Source organism: Rhinopithecus bieti, unplaced genomic scaffold (genome assembly GCF_001698545.2).
Source record: "Rhinopithecus bieti isolate Rb0 unplaced genomic scaffold, ASM169854v2 scaffold_15572, whole genome shotgun sequence".
Taxonomy (NCBI): domain Eukaryota; kingdom Metazoa; phylum Chordata; class Mammalia; order Primates; family Cercopithecidae; genus Rhinopithecus; species Rhinopithecus bieti.
Window position 1 is genome coordinate 1,513,198 of NW_016809536.1, and position 12,605 is coordinate 1,525,802.

General features: G+C 34.2%; 1 long non-coding RNA gene across 2 annotated transcripts in view; it reads right to left on the reverse strand.

Annotated features, from left to right (window-relative positions):
- LOC108540581 (uncharacterized) overlaps window positions 1-10,064 on the reverse strand; it is a 108,165-nt gene extending 98,101 nt beyond the window's left edge. For both annotated transcript variants that reach the window (XR_001888709.1, XR_001888708.1), the window contains exons 1-2: window positions 10,001-10,064; window positions 6,975-7,137 (exon numbers count right to left, since the gene is read on the reverse strand). This is a non-coding gene — a long non-coding RNA (uncharacterized LOC108540581). The remainder of the gene's footprint in view (window positions 1-6,974; window positions 7,138-10,000) is intronic.
- Between the last annotated feature and the right edge of the window lie 2,541 nt (window positions 10,065-12,605).

Consider the following 12,605-nt stretch of genomic DNA (forward strand, 5'->3'; position numbering starts at 1 on the left):
AGGAAGGAAGGAAGGAAGGAAGGAAGGAAGGAAGGAAGGAAGGAAGGAAGGAGGAAGGAAGGAAGGAAGGAAGGGAAATTACTTAGAGGATAGACCCTATGCTAAGTGATTTTACTGGAAAAAAAAAAAAAAGGAAGAGAATAAAAAAACATAAAATAAAACAAAACAATAATAATAAAGGAGGCAGGAGGAAACTTTGGGAGGTGATAGACATGTATATGACCATGATGGTGATGATGATTTCATGGTTCTATTTATCCCCAAATTCATCAAGAAATATACATCAAATATGTAGAGTTTTTCACTTGTCAATCATGTCTAAAATATTTCGATATTTCTAACATTGTAATAACCATGCTTATTCCATGCTAAGAAAACAATAGTTAATTATTTAAATCCCCCTGTGAACTAGGGGTTCCGTCTATTTTACAGATTAAAAACGTTAGGCACAATGCCCAAACTGGTGAAGGTGGCAATTTGAACTCAGGTAGTCTGACTTCTGAGAGACAGATTTAAACTATTTCATACATTACTACACACACTGTAACTAAGTTATGCCCTTAATTGTAGGCCAAAATTCCAAAATAAGATAAAAGAAAAAAAACGAAAAGGTAAACAATTATAAAAGGAGAGTGAGGTAACGTTTTCAGCAAGATTCTAAATTTATTTATCCATTCATTGATTGTTTTTAGTCTGATTTAAGGAAGAAGATTCCCTGTTTAAATAGGCTAGGAATAGTAAGAATAAAGAAATTAGACAAAGGTTTACCTCTCTTTCTATAATCTATCTTGCATTCTCCTAAAGGAACCTTAAGGAAAAGGAATAGGAATTTATTCTCTGGTTTAAAGCAAGTTTTATTACCTCTCTCCCCTTCTCCTGAAATCCAGGATGAAGAAAGCAATTTTGTAGTTTGTGGTAACCACAGGCTTTTTTCATCACTCTTAGAAAAGAAGACTGCAATGACAGGTTCAATAAAATAGAAACCAGAAGATCAGGTTCAAATACTCTCATGAGAATAAAATTTAATCTCTTCACTCCTTTTTCTCATACAGAAAATGGACATGTTTGTACTTACTTTTCAAAACTATTATGAAAATTAAATAAAATAATATATTTAAAGCATTCTGCACAGAATTGTTGCTCAACGTTGTTAAGAATAGAGTTTTATTTGCTTTATCCTCTCCCTACTATAGAATCTCTTAAATTTTGCTTGCGTTCTAGACCCAGAGCTACCACATACTAGTTTTGTGTCATACAGCACATTTTAAGATCTCAGTCACCTCTTAATTTATTTTATCTATGAAATTTGGAACAAAAACATTGGCCTTGCTTGCCTTGAGTAGTATTTCTTTTCTTTCTTTCTTTCTTTTCCTTTCAGATCAAAAGAAACTGCGTCTGTGGAGCTGAAGAAGAAATCAAATTTTCAGCCATAAATGAGCATGCTAATAAAGACCTTGGAATTTTTATTTATGGGAAAATGCTTTACATGCATTCTCATTGAGGCATATGAAATTCTTAAGTTTAATTTTTTTCTTGCTCCTGCCTCAAACCCACCAAAGACTTCTCATTGACGTTAGAATGAAGATTAAGCTCTGTAACAGACACATGTGGTCCCTGTTGATGTCTTGAGCCTCATCTGAAACTCTACTCTTTCTCGAAAACAGTCATCTTCTTTCAGTGTTTTTTGTATGCTATTAAGTTCCTTCCAATTTCAAATTCTTTGCTTATGCTAAGAATCTCTTTCCTTTTCCTCTTCTTTTCCTGGTCTTCAAATCTCACCTTGAAAGTCACTTCCTCTAGAAAGAATTCTCTATCCTCCCCCACAGTCCTCTCTCCACTTAGATCAATTGCCATGTCATCCACACTCGATTCTTATTCATTACGTTGTCTTTCATAGTATTTGTTTCTATTAAATTTAAATCCTAATTTGTATAATTATGTGTTAATGTCTATTCTCTTGAAACGCTATAAGTCTTTTTTACTACTGTATCTTTAGTCCCAGGTACAGACATGGAACGTATGATTTGTTCAATTTGTATGTACTGAATGAATAAAGAAGGACATTTTTACAAATGATAAAGGTAAGAACTGGAGAAATTAGGTAATGCACCAAAGCTTAAACAGATCACCTGTGGCAAAGCCAGCTTCTGCATCTGAGTTTATCTGATGCTAAGGTTTCTATTAAACATTTTATTTTTTGATTGTGAGAATAATTGATTTCTCGGACAAGTTTAATGTTGGTATAATTGAGACAAGTATAAAATAGAGAATTTCACAGTCTGACAAAAGTGAAGCTATACCTGCATGACTGGACTGTTGAGAATTCACTATGGCCTAGACAAAGGGTAGGTATAGCCACTGTTACATGTAACTTATCTCTTTGCAGAACTGTTTTGAAATCATTTCAGATCAAAAGTTGGCTACATATCTATATAGATAAACCAAATATCTTATTAATTGAGTAAAAGGTGCACTCTTGACAAAATTAAGGGAGAAAAAATACTAAGTTGAAATATTAATTTCCTAATTTTCAAAGAGAAATAAGCAAAGTTATACATATTGAGAGAGAAAAGCAGTTTTCTATAAATATATATTTATAAATAAATATATATTTCTATAAATATATATTTATGTTTTATGTGATTTGCTAAGAAATCATGTGTAGAAATATACAATTTCAGCATAGTGTTTATTTTTATGTTGGTAAGATTTTTTCTGTCTTTTCTTTTGTGACAAGTATTTGAAATTTCTTAAATAACAGATGTAGGTAGCTGGATTATTTATATTTTATACCTTTTATATTTTGATATATCACAAATAAAAATAATAATCAAAAGGCATGAGACTAGTGAACTCAATATGATAATAGGACAGACAAATCTATTAGGAGTGCCAAATTACAGCTTAAAATATTTGTGTTAAAAAAGTAGTCGAATGTTTGCCACTTCATTTCAGTAGTCACTGGTTTCAAACATCCTTCTCTATTGTCAACTGGAATAAACTACATGTCTTAATTCAATCTATAAAATGGGGCTGAAGTTAGCTATTTTGAATTATTGGATCCATATAACTCAACACAGATTTAGTTGAGTATTATGCAAACAGGTAAGAAATAGGGAGATTCTGATAGGCAAAGAAAAATGGAGTTTTTTTATTCCTGCATTCTTCATTTGGATTTTCCAGTGTATTTAAAATTATGAAGATTATTTTCTTTCCTAAACAATGGCTACAAAAATGATAAGACAAGAATATAAGAAAACTCAAACGAATCTCTCTGTAGATTAAAATACTATAAGAAGACAAAAACACATATCTGTAAATGGCTCCTATTAAGTGATTCACACACACACACACACACACACAATATTTGGTTTCTATATTCAGAAGGAAAAATAACTAGTAGTTTTGTCTAGTGCTTTTGCTTTAAAGTGATCGCTTTTTAAGATGCAAAGCTCTAGCATCCAATTGCTTATAAATTTAAGGTATACATCTTTGATATTTGTATCAGACTAAAATATGAAATAAAATGTTTGTGGAGGATTGACTGAGTTCATTATAATTCACATTAAATTCGGGACAATTGGTTTTCTGTAGTAGAATGATTAGATTTTATTTGATATGCTATAACTTTCATTTTGGGCTTTGACTTTTATAAAATTGAACAAGCAGCACATTTGAATTTTAAATAATGATCATAAATTACCTATAATAGTTACTAAAATCTACAACCTACATATTTAATGTTTCAAAAGTGTACTAGCAATGAGAACATTCACATAATTGAAACACATTGATGTGAATTTAATCTCTATTCTCTTTAGAACATAATAATTCTATTCCATAGAGACAGAGCAGGAAGAAATACTTTCTCCATCATTATATTGGTATGGAATATAACTTTCAAAGTGGTATTGATCATTCAATGCAAAGTGGCATTGATCATTCAAACATTTATTGCAGAAGAAGTTTTTAAAAGAAACGATCATGTATCAGCATACAGAGAATTTGACTAAATTCTTAGCTATACTATAGACTTGTTTATAGACATTCTAGTTCCATTTATGAGTACAGTTCCCCATTTTGGCTAGTTGCACCACCATGCATTTTACTACATCAGGCATAAATCTGGATTTCATCTTTAACTTTACATTTTCTATACTTTACAAAACCAATTACTCACCAAATCCATCATTGCCATGCATTTAGTGCAAGCATTTTTCCTGGTGGGTTTTTTGTTTCCTGGTGGGTATTTGCATGTTTCTTGGGGAGGGGAGGGTTGTTTGTATGTGTGGTTGTAGTGAGATATGTGAAAAGGTTCTGTATAATTGAACATATTCTCTTTGGCAGGCTAAATAATGTTCCCAAAATATATTTAAGTTCTTATCCCTGGAACCCATGTGTGTTACTTCATGGCAAAATGGATTTTGCAGACAAGTTAATTTAAAAATTTTGAAAGGGGAAATTATGCTGGACTTTCTGGGTATACTGTAAATACAATCACAAATATCCTTATAAAAGAAATGCAGAGGGAGAATTAACAAAGAACAGAAGAATGTGATATGAGCAGACATGGGAGTGATGCACTTTGAGGATAAATGAAGGGAACAACAAGAAAGAAAATACAGATTCCATCTGTTTTATTATTATTATTATTCTACTTTAAGCTCTGGAATACATGTGCAGAATGTGCAGGTTTGTTACATAGGTATACACATGCCATGGTAGTTTGCTGCACCCATCAACCCATCATCTACATTAGGTATTTCTCCTAATGCTACCCTTCCCCTAGACCCCCAAACCCCAATAGGCCCCAAGGTGTTATGTTCCCCTCCCTGTGTCCATGTATTTTCATTGTTCCACTCCCACTTATGAGTGAGAATATGTGGTGTTAGGTTTTCTATTCCTGTGTTAGTTTGCTGAGAATGATGGTTTCCAGCTTCATCCACGTCCCTGCAAAGGCCATGAACTCATCCTTTCTATGGTTGCATAGTATTCCATGGTGTATATGTGCCAGATGTTCTTTATCCAGTCTATCATTGATGGGCACTTGGGTTGGTTCCAAGTCTTTGTTATTGTGAACAATGCTGCAATAAACATACGTGTGCATGTGTCTTTATAGTAGAATGATTTATAATCCTTTGGGTATATACCCAGTAATGGGATTGCTGGGTCAAATGGTATTTCTGGTTCTAGATCCTTGAGGAATTGCCACACTGTCTTCCACAATGATTGAACTAATTTACACTCTTACCCACAATGTAAAAGCGTTCCTATTTCTCCACGTCCTCTCCTGTTAAAAGAAACAAAACCTATATATTGAGTACTTAATGGTCAGAATTGTGAATTTTGTATTCATTTATTCAGGCAATATTTATGTAACTTTTAGTAAATTCTTGATATGGGAAAATTATCCTTGAATATCTGGGTATACTATAAAAATCCATAAGAAATGTATGCCCTGGAAATTTAGTCACTAGAAGCTAAGAAAGGCAAGGAAATGGAGTCTCCTTTAAGAGATGCCAAGAAGGGGCCAGGCGCGGTGGCTCAAGCCTGTAATCCCAGCACTTTGGGAGGCCGAGACGGGCGGATCACGAGGTCAGGAGATCGAGACCATCCTGACTAACACGGTGAAACCCCGTCTCTACTAAAAAATACAAAAAACTAGCCGGGCGAGGTGGCAGGCGCCTGTAGCCCCAGCTACTCGGGAGGCTGAGGCAGGAGAATGGCGTAAACCCGGGAGGCGGAGCTTGCAGTGAGCTGAGATCTGGCCACTGCACTCCAGCCCGGGTGATCGAGACTCCGTCTCAAAAAAAAAAAAAAAAAGAGTTGCCAAGAAGGTGCCGACACCTTGACTTTGACTCATCCGAACTGGTATTAATCTTCTGATCCCCAAAACTGTAAGATAATACATGTATGTTGTTTTAAACCTCCAAATTTGGTGATCAATTTACATATATGTATGTATGTATGTGTGTGTGTGTATGTATGTATGTATATATATTACAGCAACAATAGAAAAATAATGCAAGTTTCTTACCAAGCCTCTTATCTTCGGTCCACCCTACTGGTTAGTCACCATGATCATTATAAAATGCAAATCTGAGCATGTAACAACCCCCATTTAACCCTAGCAGGGTTAAGGTACAAGGTACATCAAGAGTCCATTCTGCTTCTCTAATCTTATCCCTATGGTTACTTGCATTCTACCATCAAAGAAGATCAAACTTTGCAGGTGTTTTTAACCTTTGAGTACTTCTTAAAGTTTCATGGCAAATTATTACCTTTTTCATAACACTAATAACATATCTATTATGGTAAATACCACAGTCTCATAGTTTTTTGCCTTCCACTGACCTTTTCTTCTAAAACTGTAACTCACTGAAGAATCCCACAGACCTAGTTTTTTTCCTGACACATGGTAAGAGGCACATTCAAGTTTCTTGAATAAATAAATACTAAATCCACAGTTCTGTCATTAAATATTCAATCTATAGGTTTTGTTTCTGCATTTCTTTGAATGTGTCAAGTATAGACTATGGTTTCTTATATTGATGGTATAACTCCACAATTCTACGGTAATTTTCCACTCATATTTTTACAGTTAAAAAAATTACAAATGCACTATAAATGTCCCAGGAACTTACCAGTATGTGACTATAAATTAAACAGCAAAATGAAAATACATTTAGCTTTTTAGACTGAAGATAATTTAGTTCTTTTTCCATCACTTCAAATGTCTTAGAGACTCCACCACCGATGTTGAGGTTTCACTGTCTTCCTTGGGGCACTTGGTGGCTTTTGTCTCTGCTAAAGTTTAATTTCTTAATTTTCACAGTTTAATAAATGGTTGGCAATCATCTTTGAAGTGTGTGGTGGCCTCATTCTCCTCACAATATCCCGTAATAGAGGTGCTTACAGTTTGAGTCTCATAGACATTTTCAGTGTTACTATAGCCTTTTTTATCTAAAGCACACCTTCAACACAGTGGGTCATCGGAGAAAAGTTCAGCGGCAACCACCACTCTTCCATCAGCTCTCAGACTCTATTGCTCAATCAATTTCATCATTTTGTATTAATTCACTCATTTATTCAGTCCTTCAGATAGCACTGTCTCCTTTTGAATGATTTTGAGTAACACTGATAAACCAAAAACAGAGTTGTTTTAAAACTTCCAGCTTGCAAATATTAACAATTCATATAAAATCAAAACACATTAAAATACCTTTTAAAAGTAGCTTTATCTTACACATTTTCTTAAAAATGCTACATTTTCAATAATAGAGTCTCTCTGTAATTCCACAGGAAATGGCACTTGTCAAAAAATTCTCTTATAAAATGTGCCTTTCCTTGGTATGTTTTCTAGAAACCTAAAATTTGTCTTACACATTTCATTAATCCTCTTATACTGTGATGTAGAAGGTGGTCATTTTTCTTATTTAACAAATACCACAAGAGGCATAAGGAGTTAAGAGATGTGACACAGAGAACCAGCAGAAAACCCAGAAATAAAAATGAGGTCACTGCATATATTTTAAGTGTGAACATGGATTTTTCTCTTTGTTTTCTTTATATCATGAATAGAGAAACTCTAAGATATCTTTTAAAGAATTTCATAAAATAGATGTGACTTTACAGATAATAGACTTGCATCATATGCTAATTTTAAGAATTTATTTCCTTTATGATTTTATCAGTCTTACATTTTTAAAAATATTGTCATAGCAGTTGATGATTTTAATCATGATATTTCTGCAAACACTTTAGCATAATTTTGGACATTTTACTTTCAATACAAAGGAAAATCACTGATTGATATTAAATGAATGACAAATGCTTGATCTGTGTTATTTGAACTGGACTAGGATATATTAATAAATTGGTAATATCATTATGTAATTGAACACTTGTGAAAAAATTGTGTAAGTTAGACCTACATGGATTAATCTGGATACAAGAACAAACAAATGAGGAAACAAGTATCACCTAGTGGACATACAAGCAGGACACAAGTTTAGAACTGGGATAAAGTTTCAGAATTGCAAGGTATTTCACTCCAGAGAAGCAAAACTAGACAATCATTATGTTGCAGCAGATATCAGGCAGGGAAGTATGAAAGAGAAAGCTGTACTAAAAGGGTCAGCAGTTTTGATGTGGAGATAGAAAACGGGTGTTTAAAGAGTATGAGTGGTGAATCCTCTTTCATTTCCTATGTAGTGGGTTCTGGCTTTCAAAGCCAGAATTCTAATTACTCTAATGTTCATTCAATGACTGTGTAAGTGGCAGGAGCATAGTACCAAAGCAGTTTAGAAGGAATTAAGGAATTTTAAGAACTAGTGAATATTGAGACAGTTTATACATTTGAAGTTAATACTTTTATACCTCTTCCTTGCTTTATATCTTGTTATGTATTATAATTAGCTGTATAATATTTACCTATATTACACAATATTACAGTATATTGAATGCTAAGGTGATTAATAAATGTAAGTGTTCTAGTTTTATCTAAAACTAGGATAAGACTCAAAGGTTTGGTCTCAAGAAACAAGTCCTTAGACCACTAAAGTGAGTATCATATTCAAAAGCAAATCAGAAGAAATCACTGAGCCTGAAGCTAAGGGATTCTTTAATTTCCTCTGAATAGGAAAAACACTAATCCCAGGAACTCAGCTGACTTTAAGTCTTTAAGGAGGAGGATCTGTTTTGTTCCCAGTGTTCAATAATAACATGTGGAAGCTAGACAAGGTCATATTTTTTATAGTCTAAAAAGAACCAGACTCAGAATAGGATTATTGGGTTGAAAATCTATCATACTCTTGCTGTTTTGCCTTAGAAAAACATTATTTTCTTGAAAATATCAATTTATTCCTGTGTAAGTTGAAGATTATAATGACTCTATCATTCATTAATTTGAACAGAGAGGGGTTAAAACTTAACCCTGGAGGTGTTGCTCCCAAAAGGAAATTTAATGTTAAGAAATAAGATAAAACCACAAAATTGGCAATCTATTTTCAATTCTCATTCCAAACAAGAAATGATTCCTCACTTCAAGGCCAGGGGAGGGGAGGTGGGGGCTGAAGCAACAATCATTGCTCTAGCACACAGAACTCTTATTGCAATGTAGAATACAACAGAATTGTCAGAAAAAAACAAATATATTGTCACGAGGACAAGAAATATTCAGGTTAGAAGGAGAGCAGCCAATCCACAATGTGAATAAGTAAATCTTACTACTAGAAATGTAAAGTTTCCTTAACTTTATCAGTATTTCCTCACCATGTAAAAATCACAGAAAATGTTTAGGGGATTTCAATTTTGCCTGTGTCTTAGATTAAGACCAACCCAATTTTTACCATGTGTACCATGGCAATATTACATAAAATATTCCAGAGTATCTTAGTCTGTTTTGTGCTGCTATAATAGAATACCTGAGACTGAGTAATATATAATGAACAGAAATTTATTAGTGCATAGTTCCGGAGGTTGGAAATTTGATATCAATGTGCCGGCATCTAATAAAAGCCTTTCTGCAGCATAAGCACGTGGTAGAAGGCTAGAAGGAGAGCAAGACAGAGAGAGAGAGAATGAGAGAGTGACAGAGAGAGAAAAGGAGGTCAAATTTGCCTCTTTTCATAACAAATTAACACTTGTGTAAGTGTGTTAATCTATTCATAAGGGCAGAGGCCTCATGTCTTAATCATCCTCTTAAATATCTCACCTCTTTATGTTGTTACTATAGCAATTAAATTTCAACATGAGCTTTGGAGTGTACAAACATTCAAACCATAGCACAGAGTATATTTAATGGAGCTAGATCCTATCTAAGATGTGTATGTTAAGATCATTTCAACCATATACACATGTAAAGATTAAGAATTTGGTAATTAAGAGTAAGCAAAAAGTCAAACTCTCCCCAAGAAAACTTTATGAAATCAACTAAGGAAAAAAGTAAAATTCAACTAGTCTTGTAGCACAATCAGCAGTCATCGTTAAGTCAGCTTACCCTTTGGCCCACACCTTATAGCTGGTTGCTGCTTATCACATGAGAATAATGTGGGCCTTGTCACAAGATTCTTTGTTCTATAGATTCTTTGTTCTATAGATACAAATCTAAGAACTACTCTTTCAGGTTCTGCATACCAACAAAACTATGGATGCCAGCTTTAGCACTAAGGTGTAAAGGGCCCAGTAGGAAGTTGACTCATGGAAGGATGTAGTTTTTACATCCTGATGATTTCATCCCCTTACCCTGACCAATTGATTATCCCAATTTTCCAGCTCCTCACCCTCCATAATCTCCTTAAATACCCTTGCCCAATACCCCTTGAGGAAATAGATTTGAGGTTTGAGAATTCCTCCAATTTTCTCATTCAGTGACCTTGCAATTATTAAACTCTTACATGTCTCTGGGGAGTCTTCTCAGGACAACCGGTACCCCCTTTTCTTCTGATTTGTTGGTCTCTTCAGAGGTCTTGTGGCCTCTTTTGAGGGCTCGTTGACTCTCCCAAAGTAGAAGGTAGGTCTTTGAGGTAATCTCTTCTCAACTGGAAAGCAAATAAGCAACATTGTGTTGGAGAAATACTCTTGATTTTTTAAATCCGAGACTTTATATTGGAAGTCCTTTAGTTTGTCTTTGTCTTGTTATGTGTATTTGGATTGTGAAGGGGATCCCTAAAGGAGTTGCTAAGAAAAACCCAACAGACCTAACTCAGAGTGACTGTCTGCTATTACATCTTGTCTGGAGACCACCCATTGAACTTCTGGCAAGAAGTGATCCCTCCCCACATTGAGTGGATCAAAGATGGCAGGAGTAAATGGGAACATTTTGAGCACTGCCAGATCAATACTTAGGTGCTGAGAAGAGTGTCTAGTATTTTTTGCTGAAGTAGAAATGTTAATTTGGTTCCCCCATGTAGCCCATTAGGTTGCATCTTACAAAACTGGGAAGGTTTTGCTTGTGATTCCATGAAACAAAAAAGGACAATCTTCTTTTGTATCATGGTTTGGCCCTACAATAAAGACACAGTAAGCAAGTTCACCACTGTTTTCAGCTCTTTTCGAAGCTGAAGAGAGGGGAATGTAGGAACCTGACAAGTTGGAAGAAGGGCAAGAATTTCTTATCAGCCAGGCTCCTGGTCTCTCTCTCTCTGTGCAATCTGGTTAAGAGATGGCAAAAATCATTGTGTGTCTTCTCTGCGAGGTTTTGATGAAAAAAAAAAAAAGTTTGTAAGGATCTCTTATTCCAAACAATTAGTGGGAAGATCAAATTAAAAGGTCACATAGTAGTGTCATGCTAACTTTAAAAATGTCTTGAGTAAAGAGCAAATAGGTGACCCACAACAGTTACACTCAAACTATTCACTTTGGAGTCCAAACAAGAGTAGCAGTGGAGGCTCGCCTGTTTTATAGTCTGGTAGTTAAAATGTCTGCCACAACTTGAGTTCATGTCTTGATATTTAAAATGATTTCTAAAAAGTGCTCTATAGTAAAAGTCAGCTTAATTAAAAGCTGACATCTATGATATGTACATGTACGTATGTATGTATGTATTTGAAGACCTTCTCTGCTTTTTCCCTTTAGATCCTGTTTTAAATGAAGTAAAACATTTAAAAAATGTGTTTGATACCTCCATTCACTTTCTTTCCTAAAAATTATTCTCCTATTTACTTTCTCCATACCCTGAAGTCCACAATTTAAAAATAAGCTAAGTTAAACAGCCAAAATACAACTTATTGAAAATAAATCTGTGGGATATGGAAGACATTAGCTTAAGGTTTACATATCAAGTCTTGTCTGTTTTTAGATCTAATTTCTGTGCCTTTGATACACATGTTTTACCACGTTTACCTGAGTCATGCCTTTAGAAGATTGGGGTAACAGAGTGGGACTCCATCTCAAAACCAAACCAAACCAAACCAAACAAAACAAAACAACAAAACAAAACAAACAAACAAACAAAATCAAGAAAAGGAAAGAAAAAAAAACTGTCAGTCTGAAACAGCTGCTTCTATGTGTTTTTATGTCTATTTGTTTATGTGTATCATGTATATGTAATTTTTTACTACTAAAATATTTGAAACCGATCTAATCTGCTTTAAAATATTTAAGGCCAATATTTTATCAGAAAATAAAACCTTAACTAAAATGCCTTTTAGTTTAACTTTTGGCAAAGTTTATCTTTGGTAAATAAAGAGTTTTAACATTGCTGGTAAAATAAAATAAAAATGCCTTCAGGATTTAATGATCGGGTAGGTCAGATACTATCTGCTAGATGTTTTATCACAAGCTACGCCTGTGATTTTTTTTATAATAATTTGATTTGTCTGTGAGCTTACATCATGTAACCATTAGATTCTAGACTCTAAACAAATGGCTATGATAAGGCCGGGGGACATTTGGCTTTCTCTCTGGCCCAGCTGTGTCTTTTGGGAAGCCTATGCTGGGAAGGCTCTGGCCTTATTTCTACTGTTCTGTCCTTTGTTCTAGGTTCTGCATCTGATACATAATTAAAATTGCTTATCTCCTGTGCTTTTTGCCAAGAGTTACTAAGAGATAACATGGTAATATATGTAATTAAAACTACTGGATATAAGAGAAACATGCCTATA